The sequence below is a fragment of the Salvelinus alpinus genome, chromosome 1 (assembly GCF_045679555.1).
Source record: "Salvelinus alpinus chromosome 1, SLU_Salpinus.1, whole genome shotgun sequence".
NCBI classification, from domain to species: domain Eukaryota; kingdom Metazoa; phylum Chordata; class Actinopteri; order Salmoniformes; family Salmonidae; genus Salvelinus; species Salvelinus alpinus.
Window position 1 is genome coordinate 18113174 of NC_092086.1, and position 14008 is coordinate 18127181.

The window sequence follows — 14008 nt, forward strand, 5'->3', positions numbered from 1 at the left end:
CCCTAATGGCACCATATTCCCTACATAGTGCACTACTTTAGACCAGGGCCCAGTGGCACCCTATTCCCTACATAGGGCCCTGGTCTAAAGTAGTGCACTATGTAGGGAATAGGGTGCCACTGGGCCCTGGTCTAAAGTAGTGCACTATTGCACCATATTCCCTACATAGTGCACTACTTTAGACCAGGGCCCATTGTGCTCTGTACAAAAGAAGTGTACTATTATAGGGTATATTTGGGGCACTTTTTTTTTAAGTGCATTGAAAATGACATTGAACAGTAGGGGAGTATACTGCCACCATGCATTGAAATTGAGGTTCAAAACCCCAGACCACAGTACTATATGAACACAGAAAGGAAGGGTTAAACCCCAGACCACAGTACTATATGAACACAGAAAGGAGGGGCCAAACTGTTAAACCCCAGACCACAGTACTATATGAACACAGAAAGGAAGGGCCAAACTGTTAAACCCCAGACCACAGTACTATATGAACACAGAAAGGAAGGGCCAAACTGTTAAACCCCAGACCACAGTACTATATGAACACAGAAAGGAAGGGCCAAACTGTTAAACCCCAGACCACAGTACTATATGAACACAGAAAGGAAGGGCCAAACTGTTAAACCCCAGACCACAGTACTATATGAACACAGAAAGGAAGGGCCAAACTGTTAAACCCCAGACCACAGTACTATATGAACACACAGAGAAAGAGCCTAACTGTTAAACCCCAGACCACAGTACTATATGAACACAGAAAGGAAGGGCCAAACTGTTAAACCCTAGACCACAATATCACAGTATTACTGATTGAACTGTCTTTGTTTGTGTTCCTGTCTGTCTGACTGACCCGGAGGGATCTCTCTCTGGCACCAGGTGGTGCAGCAGGAGACTGGACTGTACCACTGCTACATTATAGAGGGGTGTTTGGGATCCATCAGGAGACTGGACTAGAAAAGCCAAACTGTTAAACCCCAGACCAGACCTATATGAACACACAGAGAAAGAGCCTAACTGTTAAACCCCAGACCAGACCTATATGAACACACAGAGAAAGAGCCTAACTGTTAAACCCCAGACCAGGCCTATATGAACACACAGAGAAAGAGCCAGACTGTTAAACCCCAGACCACAGTGTTATATCTGTCAAAGAACGCACATCTGCACAGTTTCACATTGTACATCACTCTGTCGTTTAATGACATGTGCCACTCATTCTGACAAGCCATTCATCCGTAAAGCAGCACACTGCCGTAACCCATAACAACGTACAGTACGACCAACAGCATGTCGTACCGTACATCACACACAGTCATATATGAACACAGAGAGAAAGGGCCAAACTGTTGCCAATGGCCTTATAATACTACTTAATGGTGGAAAAAGCTCAATGTTCTATTTTGACTTTGAAAATGTCCTTGTCATCGTTGTAGACACAACAGTAGCATAATGTAGTGTAAACAGTGAAAAATAGCCTCGACCGGAGGGAACAGACCAGATCAGGCTCATAGAGGCCATGCTGCTTTTAGGGAACAGACCAGATCAGGCTCATAGAGGCCATGCTGCTTTTAGGGAACAGACCAGATCAGGCTCATAGAGGCCATGCTGCTTTTAGGGAACAGACCAGATCAGGCTCATAGAGGCCATGCTGCTTTTAGTGAACAGACCAGACCAGGCTCATAGAGGCCATGCTGCTTTTAGTGAACAGACCAGACCAGGCTCATAGAGGCCATGCTGCTTTTAGTGAACAGACCAGACCAGGCTCATAGAGGCCATGCTGCTTTTAGTGAACAGACCAGATCAGGCTCATAGAGGCCATGCTGCTTTTAGTGAACAGACCAGATCAGGCTCATAGAGGCCATGCTGCTTTTAGTGAACAGACCAGATCAGGCTCATAGAGGCCATGCTGCTTTTAGTGAACAGACCAGATCAGGTTCATAGAGGCCATGCTGCTTTTAGTGAACAGAGAACTATGCCCTTCAGCTAGGGAAGGCAGGTGATTCAGTAGGAGTATGTATGTGTGTGTGTGTGTGTGTGTGTGTGTGTGTGTGTGTGTGTGTGTGTGTGTGTGTGTGTGTGTGTGTGTACTCAGAGCATTCCTCCAGGAGAGAGAGATGAGTCCTGACAGGCAGCTGACCTGACAACGTACGTTACTGCATCACTGTTATGACCTACAGTGTTCAGACCAGACTCTTCTACTGCCCTGACATCACCCCTATAGTCACCCCAGGCTGCTGCTGCTATAGTCACCCCAGGCTGCTGCTGCTATAGTCACCCCAGGCTGCTGCTGCTATAGTCACCCCAGGCTGCTGCTGCTATAGTCACCCCAGGCCGCTGCTATAGTCACCCCAGGCCGCTGCTATAGTCACCCCAGGCCGCTGCTATAGTCACCCCAGGCCGCTGCTATAGTCACCCCAGGCCGCTGCTATAGTCACCCCAGGCTGCGTCTATAGTCACCCCAGGCTGCGTCTATAGTCACCCCAGGCTGCGTCTATAGTCACCCCAGGCTGCGTCTATAGTCACCCCAGGCTGCTGACCTGAAGAAGAGGAGCAGTACAATAGAAAACAGGTTGGCTAATAGAAAGAGCTGCAGTGCTTCTGTGAAACATGTGAAAGTCAACCAGGAAACACATGAAAATGATGCAACATGCCATGCTGAAAGCCCACCCTAATGAGGGTCCCTACAAATCAATATGTACCACACAGACCTACATACATAGTACACAAATGATTACGCTCAAATAATGCCTCAACCCATCACCCATGTACTGACCTGTCCACTGCTTCAACCCATCACCCATGTACTGACCTGTCCACAGCTTCAACCCATCACCCATGTACTGACCTGTCCACAGCTTCAACCCATCACCCATGTACTGACCTGTCCACAGCTTCAACCCATCACCCATGTACTGACCTGCTCCACTGCTTCAACCCATCACCCATGTACTGACCTGCTCCACTGCTTCAACCCATCACCCATGTACTGACCTGCTCCACTGCTTCAACCCATCCCCCATGTACTGACCTGCTCCACTGCTTCAACCCATCACCCATGTACTGACCTGCTCCACTGCTTCAACCCATCACCCATGTACTGACCTGCTCCACTGCTTCAACCCATCCCCCATGTACTGACCTGCTCCACTGCTTCAACCCATCACCCATGTACTGACCTGCTCCACTGCTTCAACCCATCACCCATGTACTGACCTGCTCCACTGCTTCAACCCATCACCCATGTACTGACCTGCTCCACTGCTTCAACCCATCACCCATGTACTGACCATGTACTCCACTGCTTCAACCCATCACCCATGTACTGACCTGCTCCACTGCTTCAACCCATCACCCATGTACTGACCTGCTCCACTGCTTCAACCCATCACCCATGTACTGACCTGCTCCACAGCTTCAACCCATCACCCATGTACTGACCTGCTCCACTGCTTCAACCCATCACCCATGTACTGACCTGCTCCACTGCTTCAACCCATCACCCATGTACTGACCTGCTCCACAGCTTCAACCCATCACCCATGTACTGACCTGCTCCACTGCCAATCCCTGTATCTGATCACGCTGCTGTCTTTTCCTTTCTTTACTCCTCACTCCTTCCAGAACTCTCTCCTCCTAGCTCTGCTCTCATAACACATTTACAAAGTCTCGGTTTAGAATGGGTGGTGGTGGTGGGGAGGAAGCCACAGATTTTGACTGCCGAGGTTTCCTGGTAGCAGGCAGCAGGGTGCAGCCCAGCAGAGCCGTCGACCTCGTTCTCGCTCTCTCTCCGAGGCTCCGCCCCTCTGCCAGTCGAGGCATAGCCTCAATCCACTTCCTGTTTACAATGCCTTCACCTGCTGTTGTCTCCACGGCAACTACAGTCCTGCTGCTTCTGTCTCCGTGATTACCAACCCCCCCTGCAAGGCAAGCGGATGACCCTACTTCCTGTCTGAGTGAATGTCTGAGGGCTGCAGAGGCATCAAGTGTGTGTGTGTGTGTGTGTGTGTGTGTGTGTGTGTGTGTGTGTGTGTGTGTGTGTGTGTGTGTGTGTGTGTGTGTGTGTGTGTGTGTGTGTGTACATTACAGAGGCATCAGGTGTGTGTGTGTGTGTACATTGCAGAGGCATCAAGTGTGTGTGTGTGTGTGTGTACATTGCAGAGGCATCAAGTGTGTGTGCCGCAAAAGGCATCAGCCTTCAACCAAAAAGCTTTGCACGCATGCTAATACACGTTCCTCTTCCTGGTCTACGCCACATGTCCTCTTCCTGGTCTACGCCACATGCCCTCTTCCTGGTCTACGCCACATGCCCTCTTCCTGGTCTACGCCACATGCCCTCTTCCTGGTCTACGCCACATGCCCTCTTCCTGGTCTACGCCACATGCCCTCTTCCCGGTCTACGCCACATGCCCTCTTCCCGGTCTACGCCACATGCCCTCTTCCCGGTCTACGCCAGATGCCCTCTTCCCGGTCTACGCCAGATGCCCTCTTCCCGGTCTACGCCAGATGCCCTCTTCCCGGTCTACGCCAGATGCCCTCTGCCCGGTCTACGCCAGATGTCCTCTTCCTGGTCTACGCCAGATGTCCTCTTCCTGGTCTACACCAGATGTCCTCTTCCTGGTCTACACCAGATGTCCTCTTCCTGGTCTACACCAGATGTCCTCTTTCTTACAAGAAGTCCTTTGAGCAGTGAAAAGCCATAGCTTGCCGGTCCCTGGTTTGGAAAAGACTGAGAAACACTGCACTGATATTCACCACAAGTAATACATTTGATAAGATACCCACTTCACCTTGACTTGCTTTTCTTGGTACACACTGCACAGCATGTTAAAAACCCTGACTAATAGAGTGAAAGTACACTGCTCAAAAAAATAAAGGGAACACTTAAACAACACAATGTAACTCTAAGTCAATCACACTTCTGTGAAATCAAACTGTCCACTTAGGAAGCAACACTGATTGACAATAAATTTCACATGCTGTTGTGCAAATGGAATAGACAAAAGGTGGAAATTATAGGCAATTAGCAAGACACCCCCAAAAAAGGAGTGATTCTGCAGGTGGTGACCACAGACCACTTCTCAGTTCCTATGCTTCCTGGCTGATGTTTTGGTCACTTTTGAATGCTGGCGGTGCTCTCACTCTAGTGGTAGCATGAGACGGAGTCTACAACCCACACAAGTGGCTCAGGTAGTGCAGTTCATCCAGGATGGCACATCAATGCGAGCTGTGGCAAAAAGGTTTGCTGTGTCTGTCAGCGTAGTGTCCAGATCATGGAGGCGCTACCAGGAGACAGGCCAGTACATCAGGAGACGTGGAGGAGGCCGTAGGAGGGCAACAACCCAGCAGCAGGACCGCTACCTCCGCCTTTGTGCAAGGAGGTGCACTGCCAGCGCCCTGCAAAATGACCTCCAGCAGGCCACAAATGTGCATGTGTCTGCTCAAACGGTCAGAAACAGACTCCATGAGGGTGGTATGAGGGCCCGACGTCCACAGGTGGGGGTTGTGCTTACAGCCCAACACCGTGCAGGACGTTTGGCATTTGCCAGAGAACACCAAGATTGGCAAATTCGCCACTGGCGCCCTGTGCTCTTCACAGATGAAAGCAGGTTCACACTGAGCACATGAGCACATGTGACAGACGTGACAGAGTCTGGAGACACCGTGGAGAACGTTCTGCTGCCTGCAACATCCTCCAGCATGACCGGTTTGGCGATGGGTCAGTCATGGTGTGGGGTGGCATTTCTTTGTGGGGCCGCACAGCCCTCCATGTGCTCGCCAGAGGTAGCCTGACTGCCATTAGGTACCGAGATGAGATCCTCAGACCCCTTGTGAGACCATATGCTGACACATGCACATTTGTGGCCTGCTGGAGGTCATTTTGCAGGGCGCTGGCAGTGCACCTCCTTGCACAAAGGCGGAGGTAGCGGTCCTGCTGCTGGGTTGTTGCCCTCCTACGGCCTCCTCCACGTCTCCTGATGTACTGGCCTGTCTCCTGGTAGCGCCTCCATGCTCTGGACACTACGCTGACAGACACAGCAAACCTTTTTGCCACAGCTCGCATTGATGTGCCATCCTGGATGAACTGCACTACCTGAGCCACTTGTGTGGGTTGTAGACTCCGTCTCATGCTACCACTAGAGTGAGAGCACCGCCAGCATTCAAAAGTGACCAAAACATCAGCCAGGAAGCATAGGAACTGAGAAGTGGTCTGTGGTCACCACCTGCAGAATCACTCCTTTTTTGGGGGTGTCTTGCTAATTGCCTATAATTTCCACCTTTTGTCTATTCCATTTGCACAACAGCATGTGAAATTTATTGTCAATCAGTGTTGCTTCCTAAGTGGACAGTTTGATTTCACAGAAGTGTGATTGACTTAGAGTTACATTGTGTTGTTTAAGTGTTCCCTTTATTTTTTTGAGCAGTGTATATCAGTAGTCTCCTGATGTCAGAGAAATCCATTATGACACCGACTGCACATATGTTGGCAGCCAGATAGATCTAATAACACCAGCCATGTTATGGAACAACATCCGTCTAGCTGTAGTGAGTAAATAAAAGTCTGTTTTAGTTTCCATGACAAGTGATGTTTCTGTTGATAGGCTGGTCTAAAACACACAAACACAGGGGCTACAGCGGATACATAACCAAACATGTTTGTTGTTACCCAGCATCCTCCACTGACATGCTTGTATGGAAAGAAAATGGAAGCAGGAATAATTCAAAGCATGCCAGACAAAGAGAGCTGTATATTTATGAGACACTGCTTCTGGGTGGCATGATGATGATCTGACAGGAAAGCAACCAGTACATGAAAGATGTAGTTGTCCAATGGAAAGAAACAAAAAAAGCCCTACCTCCTCCTCCCACAAGCCCCCCCTCCCTCTACTCCTCCCCTCAGGCCTCAATCACACACACTCCCGCCCCATCTATGCCCCCACTCTCCCTTCCTCTCTCTCTCCCTCCCTTTACTCCTCCCCTCAGGCCTCAAGCACGCGCTGCCTTAATGGCACCGACATGGGGACCCAGGTGTTAAGTTTACTACAAGCTCTACTCAAGAGTCTGAGGATTGCGCTGTCGTTTTTTTGTCACAAAAAAGGGGCGGCTCCTTGTAATACGCTCCGGCATTCGACTGACTTCTTTACTGCGTGAACATTTTGACGCGTCTCAGGCCTTCCACAGACGTGGGGCAGTGTTGTCGCTTGGTTCCTTTATCTGATCTATACAGTATATAGGCTATTCATCAAAGAAGCCTATTTTGCATTGATAACCAAATATAATCTCAGCGAATGTTCAAACAGTAAACCAAACAACAAGAATGTAACTTATTTATTTTGTACATAATGTTGCCGCTACTGTCTCTTATGACCAAAAATCTTTTCTAGACTGCGATTCAGGACTGCGATTACTCACCACGGACTAGCAGAATCCTCTTTTTCCTTTCACGACTCTGACGAGCCCGACACGAAGGATATGCTGCTTCCTCGGGAACAGGCCCCGATCCCCGTGAAGAGGCGGCGGAGAAAGAGGGGCCGAAGGTCCGGCTGCCTTCTGAGAATTCGCAGGCGATCTAATAAAACACCCACTTCCCTCGATTCTGCTAGCAAACATGCAATCTTTGGACAATAAAATGGACGAGTTATTGGGAAGATTAAACTACCAACTGGACATTAAAAACTGCAACATCTTATGCTTCATGGAGTCGTGGCTGAACGACGACAATATCAACATACTGGTTATACGATGTACCGGCAGGATAGAACAGCAGCGTCTGGTAAGACAAGGCGCGGCGGGCTATGTATTTTTGTAAACAACAGCTGGTGCACGATATCTAAGGAAGTCTCAAGCTATTGCTCGCCTGAGGTAGAGTTTCTCATGATAAGCTGTAGACCACACTACCTACCGAGAGAGTTCATCTGTATACATACCACCACAGTCAGAGGCTGGCATTAAGACAGCATTGAATGAGCTGTATTCCGCCATGAGCAAACGCTCACCCAGAGGTGGCGCTCCTAGTAGCTGGGGACTTTAATACAGGGAAACTTAAATCCGTTTTACCTCATTTCTATCAGCATTTTAAATGTGCAACCAAAGAAAAAATAACTCTGGACCACCTATACTTTACACATACAGACGCGTACAAAGCTCTCCCTCGCCCTCCATTTGGCAAATCTGATCATTATTCTATCCTCCTAATTCCTGCTTACAAGCAAAATTTAAAGCAGGAAGCACCAGTGACTAGATCAATAAAAAAAGTGGTCAGATGTAGCAGATGCTAAGCTACAGGACTGTTTTTCTAGCACAGACTGGAATATGTTCCGGGATTCCTCCGATGGCATTGAGGAGTACACCACATCAGTCATCGGCTTCATCAATAAGTGCGTCGATGATGTCATCCTCACAGTGACCGTACATACATACCCCAACCAGAAGCCATGGATTACAGGCAACATCCACACTGAGCGAAAGGCTGGAGCTGCCGCTTTCAAGGAGCGAGACTCTAACCTGGACGCTTATAAGAAATCCCGCTATGCCCTCCGACAAAGCATCAAACAGGCAAAGCATCAATACAGGACTAAGATTGAATCGTACTACACCGGCTCTGACACTCGTCGGATGTGGCGAGGCTTGCAAACCATTACAGACTAGCACAGCCGAGAGCTGCCCAGTGACACGAGCCTACCAGACGAGCTAAACTACTTCTATGCTTATTTTGAGTATAATAACACTGGAATGTATGAGCGCAACAGCTGTTCCGGAAGACTGTGTGATCACACTCTGTGCAGCCGATGTGAGTAAGACCTTTAAACAGCTCAACATTCACAAGGCCGCAGGGCCAGATGGATTACCAGGACATGTACTGCGAGCATGCGCTGACCAACTGGCAAGTGCCTTCACTGACATTTTCAACCTCTCCATGTCCGAGTCTGTAATACCAACATGTTTTAAGCTAATTACCAAAGTGTTCTTCGGCACAGGGACAAGTTAACCTGCCTAAATGACTACCAACCCGTAGCACTCACGCCAGTAGCCATGAAGTGCCTTGAAAGGCTGGTCATGGATCACATCAACACCATCATCCCAGAAACCCTAGACCCACTTCAATTTGCATACCGCCCCAACAGATCCATAGATGATGCAATCTTTATTGCACTCCACACTGCCCTTTCCCACCTGGACAAAAGGAACACCTATGTGAGATTGCTATTTGACTACAGCTCAGCATTCAACACCACAGTGCCCTCAAAGCTCATCAATAAGCTAAGGACCCTGGGACTAAACACCTCCCTCAGCAACTGGATCCTGGACTTCCTGACGGGCCGCCCCCCAGGTAACAACACATCTGCCACGCTGATCCTCAACACAGGGGCCCCTCAGGGATGCGTAATCAGTCAGCTCCTGTACTCCATGTTCAATCATGACTGCACGGCCAGGCACGTCTCCAACACCATCATTCAATTTGCCGATGACACAAGTGGTAGGCCTGATCACCGACAGCGACGAGACGGCCTATAGGGAGGTCAGAGACCTGGCCGTGTGGTGCCAAAACAACAACCTCATCGACCGGGCTGCAGTGGAGCAGGATGAGAGCTTCAAGTTCCTTGGTGTCCACATCACCAACAAACTAACATGGTCCAAGTACACCAAGACAGTCATGAAGAGGGCACGACAAAACCCATTCCCCCTCAGGAGAAAATACTTGGCATGGGTTCTCAGATCCTCAAATGGTTCTACAGCTGCGAGCATCCTGACTGGTTGCATCACTGCTTGGTATGGCAACTGCTCAGCTTCCGACCGCAAGGCACTACAGAGGGTAGTGCGAACGGCCCAGTGCATCACCGGGGCCAAGCTTCCTGCCATCCAGGACCTCTATCCCAGGCGGTGTCAGAGGAAGGCCCTAAAAATTGTCAAAGACTCCAGCCACCCTAGTCATAGACTGTTCTCTCTGCTACCGAACGGCAAGCGGTACCGGAGCGCCAAGTCTAGGTCCAAGAGGCTTCTAAACAGCTTCTACCCCCAAGCAATAAGACTCCTGAACATCTAATCAAATGGCTACCCAGACTATTTGCAGTGCCCCCCTCTTTTACACCGCTGCTACTCTGTTGTCATCTATGTATTATCACTTTAATAAAACTCTACCTACATGTACAAACTACCTCAAATAACCAGTGCCCATTGACTCTGTACCAGTACCCCCCTGTTTATATAGTCTCGCTGTTGTTATTTCACTGCTGCTCTTTAATTACTTAGTTACTTTTATCTCTTATCTGAATTTTTTGAAACTGCATTGTTGGTTAGGGGCTCGTAAGTAAGCATTTCACTGTAAGGTGAAATGTTGTATTCGGCGCATGTGACTAATACAATTTGATTTGATTTTAAAAGGCTAGCAAGCTTGTAATGTTTTTACCCAGGCTAAAGCCAGCTAGTCGGGCTGCCAGCTAGTCGGGCTGCCAGCTAGCTACTACTAGCAAGCTTGTTATGTTTTTACCCAGGCTAAAGCCAGCTAGTCGGGCTGCCAGCTAGTCGGGCTGCCAGCTAGTCGGGCTGCCAGCTAGTCGGGCTGCCAGCTAGCTACTACTAGCAAGCTTGTTATGTTTTTACCCAGGCTAAAGCCAGCTAGTCGGGCTGCCAGCTAGCTACTACTAGCAAGCTTGTTATGTTTTTATCCAGGCTAAAGCCAGCTAGTCGGGCTGCCAGCTAGTCGGGCTGCCAGCTAGTCGGACTGCCAGCTAGCTACTACTAGCAAGCTTGTTATGTTTTTACCCAGGCTAAAGCCAGCTAGTCGGGCTGCCAGCTAGTCGGGCTGCCAGCTAGCTACTACTAGCAAGCTTGTTATGTTTTTACCCAGGCTAAAGCCAGCTAGTCGGGCTGCCAGCTAGTCGGGCTGCCAGCTAGCTACTACTAGCAAGCTTGTAATGTTTTTACCCAGGCTAAAGCCAGCTAGTCGGGCTGCCAGCTAGTCGGACTGCCAGCTAGCTACTACTAGCAAGCTTGTTATGTTTCTACCCAGGCTAAAGCCAGCTAGTCGGGCTGCCAGCTAGTCGGACTGCCAGCTAGCTACTACTAGCAAGCTTGTTATGTTTTTACCCAGGCTAAAGCCAGCTAGTCGGGCTGCCAGCTAGTCGGGCTGCCAGCTAGCTACTACTAGCAAGCTTGTTATGTTTTTACCCAGGCTAAAGCCAGCTAGTCGGGCTGCCAGCTAGTCGGGCTGCCAGCTAGTCGGGCTGCCAGCTAGTCGGGCTGCCAGCTAGCTACTACTAGCAAGCTTGTTATGTTTTTACCCAGGCTAAAGCCAGCTAGTCGGGCTGCCAGCTAGCTACTACTAGCAAGCTTGTTATGTTTTTATCCAGGCTAAAGCCAGCTAGTCGGGCTGCCAGCTAGTCGGGCTGCCAGCTAGTCGGACTGCCAGCTAGCTACTACTAGCAAGCTTGTTATGTTTTTACCCAGGCTAAAGCCAGCTAGTCGGGCTGCCAGCTAGTCGGGCTGCCAGCTAGCTACTACTAGCAAGCTTGTTATGTTTTTACCCAGGCTAAAGCCAGCTAGTCGGGCTGCCAGCTAGTCGGGCTGCCAGCTAGCTACTACTAGCAAGCTTGTAATGTTTTTACCCAGGCTAAAGCCAGCTAGTCGGGCTGCCAGCTAGTCGGACTGCCAGCTAGCTACTACTAGCAAGCTTGTTATGTTTCTACCCAGGCTAAAGCCAGCTAGTCGGGCTGCCAGCTAGTCGGACTGCCAGCTAGCTACTACTAGCAAGCTTGTTATGTTTCTACCCAGGCTAAAGCCAGCTAGTCGGGCTGCCAGCTAGTCGGACTGCCAGCTAGCTACTACTAGCAAGCTTGTTATGTTTCTACCCAGGCTAAAGCCAGCTAGTCGGGCTGCCAGCTAGTCGGACTGCCAGCTAGCTACTACTAGCAAGCTTGTTATGTTTTTACCCAGGCTAAAGCCAGCTGGTCGGGCTGCCAGCTAGTCGGGCTGCCAGCTAGCTACTACTAGCAAGCTTGTAATGTTTTTACCCAGGCTAAAGCCAGCTAGTCGGACTGCCAGCTAGCTAAACTAGCAAGGGAAGGCAAATCATTCAAAAGCAAATGCCATTCTATAATACACTTTTGCGAAAGGGTTATAAACCACAATTTGCAAAGACCAAGACCCCTCTACTTTCACTGCAAATGTGGGGAGCTGTACAAGACTATGTGTGTGTGTGTTGAATGTCAGATCATCAGTTGAGATGTTTCACAGTACCCAAAGTATGTTACGCATGGTTCATCTCTCTGACATCCTGCTAGCTCAGGCCCCATAATTCACTTCTGGGTCAAAGGTCAGGGTCGTGCTGAGTGTGTTGGGGTGTGGGAGGAAGGCATGTTTAGTCTGAATGTCTCTCCACCCTTTTCCATCTCTCTTTCTCATTATCTCTCGCTCTACCTCTCTCTCTCTGAACATTGTGAAATATGGTTTGCAACATACAGACTTTGGGATATTCCAGTATGTAAATCCCATAGGGGATAATGAATACTTTAGTACAGTGGTGACAGAACACTAATCTATGAATGTCCATTAAAGTACAGACACCCCAGCTGTTTCTCTTCTCTGTGTTCTGTCCCACGTGACATGGATGTTGCATTTTGTCAAAGAGCGTGTGTGTGTGTGTGTGTGTGTGTGTGTGTTGTAAACGTGTGTTTGAAAAGTCAATTCCCAAGCAGTGACCCCAGAGTTCCCACGGAGACTCACCAACAGCCTTCACACACACACGTTCCAATCCATCCCTAAATATGTTCCTCTTTTCCTCATCATGTGACATCTGGTCAGGAAGACACATTCTGGAATTCCAGAGGGTTTTCCCAACAGTATTCTTACCCTGGGAACGCCATGGAAACGCCGTGCTAACTTTGTCTGCTTCCCAAACGGCACCCTATTCCCTATGTAGTGCCCTTCTTTTGACCAGAGCCCATAGGGCCCATCACTATACAGGAAATAGAGTGCCATTTGGGGACGTGCACTCTAAATGTTAGGTGTTGATAGGTTACAAGACAGAATGATCAACGTATAGGTCTGAGGAAGGTTGTAAACCTGACTGTGGTATATTTCTGCTTCATTAAGAGCCAACATTATGGGGAGAGAAAGCCCTGAACACGAAGGCATCATGAGAAAGGGCAATGAGTGGGTTCCACAAGGCTTTAACCTTTCACGAGCCTCTACCCCGGGTCCGGGAGCACCCCCCACCCCCCCCACACACTAATTAGCATAGCTAGCATAGCTTCAAAAGTAGATAGTAGCATCTAAATATCATTAAATCACAAGTCCAAGACACCAGATGAAAGATACAGATCTTGTGAATAAAGCCACCATTTCAGATTTTTAAAATGTTTTACAGGGAAGACAAAATATGTAAATCTATTAGCTAAACACGTTAGCAAAATACACCACTATTCTAACTCCATCAGTTTCTTACTCCTTCAGGTGCTATCACCAATTCGGCTCAACTAAGATATTGATATCCACTAACCAAGAAAAAACCTCTTCAGATGACAGTCTGATAACATATTCATGGTATAGGATAGTTTTTGTTAGAAAAAAGTGCATATTTCAGGTAGAAATCACAGTTTACAATTGCACCGACCATCGCAAATCGACTAGAATTACTAGATAGAGCAACGTGTATGACCAATTTACTCATCATAAAACATTTCATAAAAATAGACAAAGCATAGCAATGGAAAGACCCAGTTCTTGTGATTTCAGACCATATTTCAGATTTTCTAAGCGTTTTTCAGCGAAAACACAATAAATCGATAAGTTAGCATACCACATGTGCAAACGTTACCAGAGCATCGATTCCAGCCAAAGAGCGCTATAACGTAATCACCGCCAAAATATATAAATTTTTTCACTAACCTTCTCAGAATTCTTCCGATGACACTCCTGTAACATCATTTTACAATATACATATACAGTTTGTTCGAAAAGGTGCATATTTAGCCATACAAAACCGTGGTTACACAATAAAAATACTAGG

At 48.5% G+C, this 14008-nt stretch overlaps 1 protein-coding gene across 3 annotated transcripts in view; it reads right to left on the reverse strand.

Annotated features, from left to right (window-relative positions):
• Nucleotides 1-14008, reverse strand: part of LOC139570836 (cdc42 effector protein 4-like) — a 43889-nt gene that overhangs the window by 14524 nt on the left and 15357 nt on the right. Inside the window, exon 1 of one of the 3 annotated variants that reach the window (XM_071393065.1) lies at nucleotides 3553-3874. The exons of the other annotated variants lie outside the window; for them this stretch is intronic. The gene's annotated coding sequence lies outside the window, so the exon portion shown is untranslated. Of the gene's footprint in view, nucleotides 1-3552; nucleotides 3875-14008 lie in introns of those variants that run through there. 3 annotated transcript variants of the gene reach the window in all.